General features: G+C 45.7%; 1 long non-coding RNA gene across 1 annotated transcript; it reads left to right on the forward strand.

The window, feature by feature from the left end:
* Positions 1 to 5,720: 5,720 nt before the first annotated feature.
* Positions 5,721 to 7,484, forward strand: LOC103671262. Its single transcript, XR_570792.2, has 2 exons — positions 5,721 to 6,069; positions 6,521 to 7,484. It is a non-coding gene; the product is annotated as an uncharacterized LOC103671262 (long non-coding RNA).
* The last annotated feature ends 2,164 nt before the right edge of the window (positions 7,485 to 9,648 follow it).

A 9,648-nucleotide genomic window follows, 5' to 3' on the forward strand; every position in this document is an offset into this window, starting at 1 on the left:
TACACTTTAGAATACATTTCTGATGTTCTAAAAAAAAAAAAATCCACTCGTGTACAAAGCATGTGATTTGATCAGTCAATTAGGGAAGAAATCAAATCACTGTAATAGAGTTTTCCTGGTGAAAAGCTTTGTATAAACTCTGTTCCGGCTTGCCTAGGGGCAGGCCGAGCACCTGGCTTAGCTCTTGGGGCTGCAGGGCCGTGAGAGGCTGAGATCGTTCCCAAGAATGAAGAGCACTGGTTATACATCCAAGCTGGGTGACCCAGAGGAATATTAGCCCCCCAAGCCTGGGACAGTTCTATCTGTAGACCTGCCACACCACGGCAGCTCACCTTGGAGATGCAACGACAGACCGTTGCCGGGTAGCAGATGATAAAGTCAGCGTTTCTCCCAACCTGATTTCCAAATCAGGTAACAAGAAGTCTGGTTCAGCCTGCCGTGTCCTGACGCTGACTGGCTCTGCGGGTCTCTCTAAATAGCCCCAATCCGCTACCTGGGATCTGTGGAGATGCCCGCTGAAGAGAAAGGTACTAATGTGTGTTAAGCTCCTGTTAGATGCTGAGTGTTAGATGGACGTCAGTCCTTAAACCTCACATCTGCTTCATGTTTAAGACTGTTCTCTACCGCTGTATCTCTCTTTTCATTACATAGGTAATATTATTAAATCGTTAAATTAAGAGCCAAAGATTAATGAAAGGGTACGTTGGTGCAGAACAGTACTGGTTTATTTGACTCCAGGGTCCGTGCCTTTCCTTATCTACTGTGCCATCCAGCGCCGGCCCTGGGCCCAAGGAACTGTGAACACAGACACGTGCATCGACATAGACACTGCCTGTCAACATACAGACGCATGTCTTGTCCAAAGCATAGGGAGATCTGGGTATCCATTAAGGAAGTAAATGACTGATCTTTCCAGGCTAAAGGATGTCTGTAACGTCCTGCACTGTGGGAGGCTCGGGGCATGCTGGAGCCAGTTTATACCGGCTTGCAAGAACCAGCTGTTAAATTTTCAGGAATTTTGTGAGAACGCTCTTGAACTCAGCTGCTATTAGATGCTAAACTATATATATTTGTGATTAAATGACATATTAAAAACAAACGTCATAAATGCAGCTCACTTCCTAATGATTTTACTCCACTTCACCATTGCCTCTGCTCTTGAGGTAGAAACAGTACATGAGTGTATGTTGTGGTGTGTGTGCATATCTTCCCAATACTCAGTGACATTTTGTTGGTATCTTGTATTCAGTCTTGAAAGTGGCAATGACACTAAGGAAACTGATAAATATCACAAGCAGGGGGTAGTTTCTCCAGGAGAACTGGTCGTTAAACCTTTGCCAGCATACCCCTGGGCGGTATCCATACAGGTGTTGTCATGAATTCCCTTTATAAGAAATAAATAGTCACAAAGACTAAAGAATACCTTCTGTAAGCCCAATGTGCTATCCATGCAATAGAGATTTGGCCAGGAGAGCAGAAGTCAGGAAAACAAAGTTTGTTGAAGTATTAGTACTGTGAGTAGTATAGACTCCTTACATCAAAAGAACACTTGGCCATTCACAAAACTGTGACACTCAGACTCGTGTGAGCTTCACACTGTATTTTTTCTTTGAATTGCCTGTTCATGCCCTTTGTCCATTTTCCTATTAATTTTTATTGACTTAATCTGATTTATATGAGCTCTTTATATAGAACATTTGATAACTTTATATATTAGGGATATTAATATTTGTAGTGCCACAAATATTTTCTCACTTTTCCGTTTACTTTTTAAAACTATTGAAGTTCTGTTTTGGGCCATATTTACATTTTGCATTCTTTTGTAGATAAATCTGATCTGTTCCTTAGCATAGCCTCCGGGTATGGGGTGGTGTTTTGGATATTCTGAGACGCTGACAAGGTAACTAGAAAATCTTAAGGAGAAAAAGCCTTGAAAGTTTGACTGACAAATGTCACAAAGAGACAGCCAGCATTTTTTTAATACTTTACTAGATATTATGTACAGAAGCAAAACAAAAAAAGTAGTTTTCTGTTAAGTTTAGTAAATGCTTTATATAGGGAGGCCAGTGCAGAGTCGGAAGCAATGCTGAGTGTTCCGTGCGCGGCACGCACGCACAGCGGTGGGATGAAGGAGCCCGACAGGAAACTGGAAAGGTGTCTTGACATGTACATTTCATCATTGGCTCTGGAGCTGAAATTTAACACTCGCTCATTCTGTTTGTATTTTGCAAGTAAAAAAGAAAGGATTAGAAATCTGCCAAGTGCTCTGTGTTTAAAAGTGACCACTAGTTTCAAGTTCAGGCTTATGCAGTCTTCTCTTTATAATGCACATTTTGGATAGTGTGTCTAATAATATTCCTAAAGAGGGACCAAAATGTGAGCTACTGGTTGGTGTTTAAGTTCTTTAAATGTGGAGACCAATGATGATGTAATTCTGGAAGGAATTTGTTATTCCCTAAGAAACTTAGGGTATATTTCCTAGTTCTGTAAGCATTATTTTACCTTTACTTGAAATATCAAAATCTTTATGCTCCATTTGCCCTGAGATAGTTTTTCTTTTCACTTTAAATGCCATCAATAACCAAAGGAACTATGAATGCCCAATTATTAAATACCATTCTTCAACGAGGTAACTCTAATTTCATTGCTCAGAATAGCTTGTTTTACGTAGGACTTCCAGTGCATTGGTATATAATTGCTTGGAATATCTCATGATAGAACCAGAGAAAAGACAAGACTTCCTTCCATTTGCAGCATTTTAGGATTCCATCTGTAAGAATAAATGCAGAGCTTAATGGGTACAGGGGTTTTTTGGGAGGTGATGAAGATGTTCTAGAGTTCGACCAATTCAGTGTTCTTACCATAGTGGTGATGACCACACAACATTGTGAGTGTACTGAAAGCCAGTGAATTGTACATTTTTAAATGGTTAAAACAGCAAACTTTATGTTCTGTGAATTTTACCTCAATTAAAAAAAAAAAAAAGCGCTAGTCTGCCAGATCCTCCCCTCCTGCTCAGGTCAGGTCACTGCTGGATTCACATTTGGGTCAGTGTTCCATTGGAGAGATCCCTCCCCAACTGTGGGTCTCCTTTTTCTGGGTGAAGCATGACAGCACGAGGGCATGGTGCCTGACACCATGTAGTCTGGATTAGGGATTTCAACTGTTTTCAGGAGTTGTTTGGGAAGGGCAACTGGCTGGAACTTGGAGATCTCGGGAACTATGGAAAGTTGCAGTCTCTGCTCTCAGAGAGAAGGAGGCTCCTGATCCTGTAGGGAACTCAGTGAAGGCTCAGTCCTCCCACTGGTAGAAGACAGAGAGCCCCTGATCGTCCATGCAACTCAGAATGAGCATCTTTCAAATAACCCTGCCGCTTGCGTCACACCTTTGTATATATGTATGCCCATCTCTACGATGTATGCGTTGTGATCACAATACATAGATTATCGTGAATTTTATAAAATATAACTGAAAAAAATAACTGTCGGGCAAAGAGTGCTCAGCTAAAACTGCAACACCAGTTTCTTTGGAGAGTATGGAGTGGAAGAGAGACCGCACTATTGCGGGAGGATGTCACACAGTAGAATTCAGGTGACAGTGTTTGGAAAGGAAGTGAGACACTGTGTCTCTGATCTTCTGTGTCTACCTTCCATTGCTTTGGAAATGGGCAAGAAAGAAAGCGAACTTGCTTGTGAGCACCCAGAAATGAATATGACCTCCTCGTCATTCCTGAGACCTAATGTGGAGAATCAAAGGCAAAACTGAAGAATAAACTTGATCCACGAGAAAGAGACTGTTAGGAAGGTAAATATATGAGTCAAAATTCAAAAACTGAAGATGGTGCCATTCTGGAGACAGCACAGAGGTGGGCCATACACGAATCCATCCAACTTACTGGGTGACGTCAACTGATTGACCCTTCCTCCAGGTCTCCTTCAGTCCGAAGGCACGGATCACAGATGCTGCACTAAGTTCTGTCTTCATTCAGTGGGGAGACACCTACGTTTTTGAGGGGGGCGGGGGATGACCTGTGGGCAGCTGTACTTTAAGGAGACAGATTATATTAGGGTGAAGATTATTCCCTGAATTAGGGTAGCAGCCATGGAAATCCCAGGAGCATTGATAGAGTACATCTTGTATGCCAGGCAGGCTGCACGGGAGACACAGAGACGCAGAGTATACAGACAGATTAGTAAGTGCTCCAAAAGTGACGTGCATCCTGGGAAACAATGGGGTGTCCAGCTATGAACAGTTTGTTCTGCTTGGGGTTGGTGGAGGTGGAGCTTCAGAGAGTGTGCAGTGGGGGGGGTATGAAGACAAAATAGCATGGATAAAGGCACAGAAGCACGAATGGGTCTGGAATGTTCTGGAAAGAATGAGTAGCTCCATGTGTGAGCACAGGACATCGGGCTGGAGGCATGGCTGGCCGGAGGGAGACTGCCGTACCGAGGAGGCCTCGTGAGTCCTTCTGACGGCAAGGAGGAGCCTTTAGAGAGTTTTCCACGAGGCCAAGACTGAGGAGGCAGAGGGGAACCTGCAGAGACCAGTGAATGGACAGTGTATGAGAAGCTAAGGCTGACAGGCCAGTTAGGAGACTGTTGCCTGGAGATGAGTGGAGTTCGTGGACTGAGGAAGGTAGAGGCAGTGGAACTAGGAAACAGGAAACAGATGGAAGAACTAGAATTCGGTGACTGATGGGACACGGAACACGAAAGTTTCTGACCCAGGGGGTGACCTATCATGCCATTAACTTAAGGCAGAAATTTGCAAGGGGGAACATAGACACATGGGAGTCTCATTCGGGACATAATGAGTGTTCCAGTTATCTACTACAAGACAATAAACAACCCCAAACTTCGTGGCCAACAATAATAACCGTTTTATGGGGCAGTGGGTATGGCTCACCTCTGCTCTCCAGTCTGGGGCCCCTGCTGGAAAGAGAGGTGAATGGCCGGAGCTGCAGGAACTGTTTCCACACTGGCTTTTTCACTCATGTATCTCACTCCTTGGTGGAGAAGGCTCAAGGGCTGAGCTCAGCCAGGACCCTGGTTGGAATGTCTACACCTGGCCTTCCCTATGCGGTAGCTTTCAGGAAGTCCTACTTCTTCCAGGCTGGCTAAGGGTACCAATGAACCACGGCCTTTTATGACCAGGCCTCGGAAGCCTGATGTCATCGCTTCTGCCTTGGTCCTAACAGTCAAGAGGACACCCAGATTCAAGGGGACGGGACACAGACTTCTCTCAAGGGGAGAGAAAGTTTGAGGTCATGTTTGAAAACCACCACAATGAGTTAGAATCAAAACAAGAGGACAAATACAAGACACAGATGATACAGATCTTAGCAACTGTGTTAGTATTACGTCAGGGAAGAAGGAAGCCTCAAGGATGAACGTACACACGGAAATTTCCCTCCTTGTAATGTAATTGCTAGGATCAGAGGGCAGCCTCCGAGTCAGACTCGGGTTTAAATACCTCTTAACCGTTTGGTCACAGGCAAGTTACTTTATATCTCTGCCCCTTTTTCTTTACGTGTTATCCCATTTTAATGGCTGCAGTGACAGTAACCTTGACGGTGTCGGTGAGGATGCCAGTTAAGAAACGTGAAGTTCGTGTACAGTACCAGGACCACGGCGCGCTCGGCGCATGCTCGCGGCGCTATTGTGTGCGAAGCTTTCCACATGCAGGATCTCAGGGACTCCCTAGGACGCTGTGATGTCACTGTTTGCGTTCTCCTCATGTCACAGAGGAAGGACCGGGCCCCCGAGAGGTTAGGTAACCTTCCTACCGTCACGCAGCTGGGAGGTGGCGGGAATGGGAAACCTGCCTGCCTTCTTCCTTAGGCTCGGCTCCTCCCACGGCAGCTCTGCAGCTCCCGAGGCAGAGGCGGAAGCACGCCCAGGCCCCTCCTGCGCTCACCCACGCAGTGGGATTAGCTTCCTGGCAAGCGGCTGTGTTTCTGGCGCTGATGTCGTCCTCCTGGGAGCCGCCTCTGAGGCGGCCTCGGCCCTCGCCCACTATCGGCTTGTCTGAAATTTACTAGAAGCAAGATTCCTACAACTGTGGCAGCAGGTATGACTCCCGCGGGCACCCGCCTCCCTGCCCGAAATCTGCAGACTGTTGCATTTGCTCCGGGATGGACGTGGGCTGGGGTAGGGTAGGGAGATAGCCCCTTCCCCAAAGCCCGTCGGAACCTGGGATGGGACACATCAGTGCTCTGCTCCCCGGGAACTGAGCAGCAGAGTGGATACCAGTCCCAGATGTTCCTGCCCCCTTTCCTGGCCAGAGGGAGAGGCCCAGACAGCTGTGCGGGGAGTGTTGAATAAGGACAGGCTGGCTTTTCCCCTAAAAATCCAAGGAGAGCCAGCACCCTGGGGAAGCCTGTCAGCCCCCAGTGGCGGTCCCTGCAGGGTGGTGCCTCTCAGTCTCTGAGCACCTCGGCCAAGCTCAGTACTTTTCCCAATCTTGACCTGCCCCGTCTTCCTATTTGGGGGGCTCAAAATCACACAAGACAACATTTCAGCACAGTGATGGGCTTCCTCTTCATCCTTGAACAACCTAACACATTGGCACATCTGCGAGAACATGAATCTAGACCCTGAAACTGGCTGGAAAGGCACGACAGTGTCCGCTGCTTTCTGTTAAAGGGCACCCTCTAGGCCCTGAGGAATTTTTCCTGAATTACAGAGGAGGAACAGATCAAATGCCTGTCATAACACACTTCAGAAAACAAGGAGCAACCAGAAGTTCCCATTCATCTAAGGAATCTTTGAAAATCCTGTCTTGGGTGGAGTGACATTTGGTAACAATAAAAGCAGTTCACTGGGCAGGCAGCCCGGGGATGGCCAAAGCCGACTGGCAGCCGGTCCCTCCACGGATCGGATCGTGGCTCACCTCTCAAGGCTTCCAGGAAGTTCGCAAGAATGTCAGGAACCCTGTCTGGCCTTGGTGGGTCCCAGCCCACCCCCACCCAGGCTTCCTCCCCACCCGAGTCACAAGACAAGGCGCCTCCTTCACAGATCTTTTTCTGAAGACCAGCGAGGCTCTTTCACCTTTTCCCACAGCTCAGGCTGACCCGGGTCAGCCTCAGAAGAGTCACCAGGCCAAACTACCCACAGGTTCATCCACAAGTCGTCTGGGTTCCTGCCCAAATCAGATGCTTGGGGTGGGGGGAATCCTGGATGGCAAAACCAAAAAACATCACATCAGCTCTGCAACAACAAGTCTGAGTTAATAAACTTACTGCTCTTCTTTATAGAGGTTTTTTTTTTTAAGAAGCACCAACATAACAGCTAATATTTGCACTGTTAAAGGAATATGTAAAGTACTTCTTATAATTAACATCTCATGATTTCCATTACATTCTCACAGAGGTGGTAGGGAATCTTATTTCCTTTCCCTCTTCTTTGTCTGAAAACGTAATTTTCACTCTTTGTTTTCCTTTTTGATAGCTGGCAGCACTGAAATATAATATAGGACTAAAGTAGGATGGAATTACTCAGTGTTTTGTGTTGTGTGAGTGTACTGACAACAATGTGAGAAGCAAGATGAAGAAGGGAACATCCCACCAGACTGCCCTGCAGTGGGATGCCTGCCCTTCATTGCTATCAATGGGTTCCTTGAACAACTCTGGCAACTTTGGTGTGGTTAAAAAACAAAACTCATCCGCAAAAACTTAAAGATCAAATTTTCTTTATTCAATAATTCATGAATCGTGCATCACCCCACGCAGCAGGTAGAAAGGAGCTCTTTTGAGCTGCAGAAAAGTTTTTTAAAGGCAGAGAGGGAACAGGAAAAAGGAAATTATTAGCAAAGAATGCATTGTTTCAGGCAAGGTCATCCTGGTAAGGGGGACAAAGAGGGTCTCTCAGTGGGTTACCTTCTTGTGCTGACCAGGAAACTACCACGTTGGTTCGTTCAAGGTCACATTCCCTAGGGGGTTGAAACTGCAGTTAGGTTCAGTATAGAGTCTTGGTTTGCTGACATGGACCTTAACATAAGTGACTCCATCTTGAGCCTGTGGTTTTCTTTTTAGCAGTGTGATGAGAAATGTCAGTGTCACATTGATTTACAAACTGCTCCGTGGCCTAAGAAGAAAACTGTTTTTTAAGTAGGCTCCATATGGAGCCCAACACGGGGCTTGAACCCCCAACCTTGAGAACAAGACCTGAGCTGAAATCAAGAGTTGGATGCTTACCCAACTGAGCCACCGAAGCTCCCTTAATATATGTATTATATAGAGAGACATACGAAAATAAATGCACACAGTAGTGTTCTTTTCCCTCCCTTCAGAACAGTGCTTCACTGTAACCAAGGAATTGTCTTTTTTAAATAACCATTTTTATTTGCCTATTAAAATTTTCACAGGATCAGGACTTCAAAGGTAAGATAAAAAAAACTGCACATGTCTGTTGTTTTACACATTTTTAAGCACTTTCAAATAAATTTTTGTTTCCAATTTGATCCTTCAGATCACCTGGGACGGAGGCAGAGTGAATGTAACTGTTCTTGGGTTACAAAACCGATATTTATGTGGATGAGATAACCTGTTCCAATACCTGCTTTGGGGTTAGAAACCAGATTTTTCAGCCTCTGGCTCGGGTTCGGTCCCAGCTGCCTCTAGAGATTTCCAGGATTTTTTAGCCTCCTGAGAAGGGATTACTGTTAGATGATATGAGTCCAAATGTCCGTAAATCTAAGATCATTGCAGTTGAGAGCGTCATGCAGACACACACCCTACACAAAGTTTTGGAAGTTTTGTCTATGTCAGTTTCATTTTTACTTTTTGGTAAACTGAGGATTGAAGTTCTTATTGCAAGAGGAATATTGAGCCTCGACCCGGATGATGGTGAAAGGTTCTCGTGGCCAGGTGTGTGTCCTGTACATAAGCCGCACGGCTCCACAGGTGAGCAAGGGCCGTTAGAGTGAGTGCGGAGCTCCTGGGGAAGCGGCAGCCTGGTTCTGAGAGGATTCAAGATTTTCAAAAAAAGTTGGAAGGACAGTTGGGCTAGACGTGATGGAACCGCCCTGCTGGGGTAGAGTTTCAGTCAGATTCCCACGTGAGGCAAGGGTGCCCCAGGGGAGGCTGCCCCGTGGCTAAGGCAACACCCGGGCTGGATCTTGGTGCTCTACTGACCAGGTCTACACGCGGGAGACAAAGGATGTGGTAGCCATGAAGTGATGACCCACCTCAGATGGAAACCCCCCTGCCCTGGTCCCCTTCATGGTGTGAAGAGATGAAGAGCTTAAGAGGACGCATACTTGAGGCCTAAGGTCTGGGCCTGGCAGCAGTATTGGTATTTTATTTGACCAGCTGTGTATTTAAAATGTTTCTGAATTATGATGTCTTTAGAAGGGGCCTGGACTCCATAGTTTACTACAGGCTCAAGCACTGCCTATTATCTCATTTTTCATAACTTTATTGACATACACAGTTGACCCTTGAACAACATGGGTTTGAACCCAGTGGATCCACCTTTATGCAAATTTTTTGGATAAATAGAGTACAGTACTCTAATTCTTTCCCTTACGATTTTCTTAACATTATCTTTAGCTTACTTTATTGTAAGAATACAATATATAATAAATAAACATACAAAACATGTGTTACTCTAGTTGTTATTAGTAAGTACTCTGTTAAGATTTGGGGGC

Source organism: Ursus maritimus, unplaced genomic scaffold (assembly GCF_017311325.1).
Source record: "Ursus maritimus isolate PB19 unplaced genomic scaffold, ASM1731132v1 scaffold_6, whole genome shotgun sequence".
Classification (NCBI taxonomy): domain Eukaryota; kingdom Metazoa; phylum Chordata; class Mammalia; order Carnivora; family Ursidae; genus Ursus; species Ursus maritimus.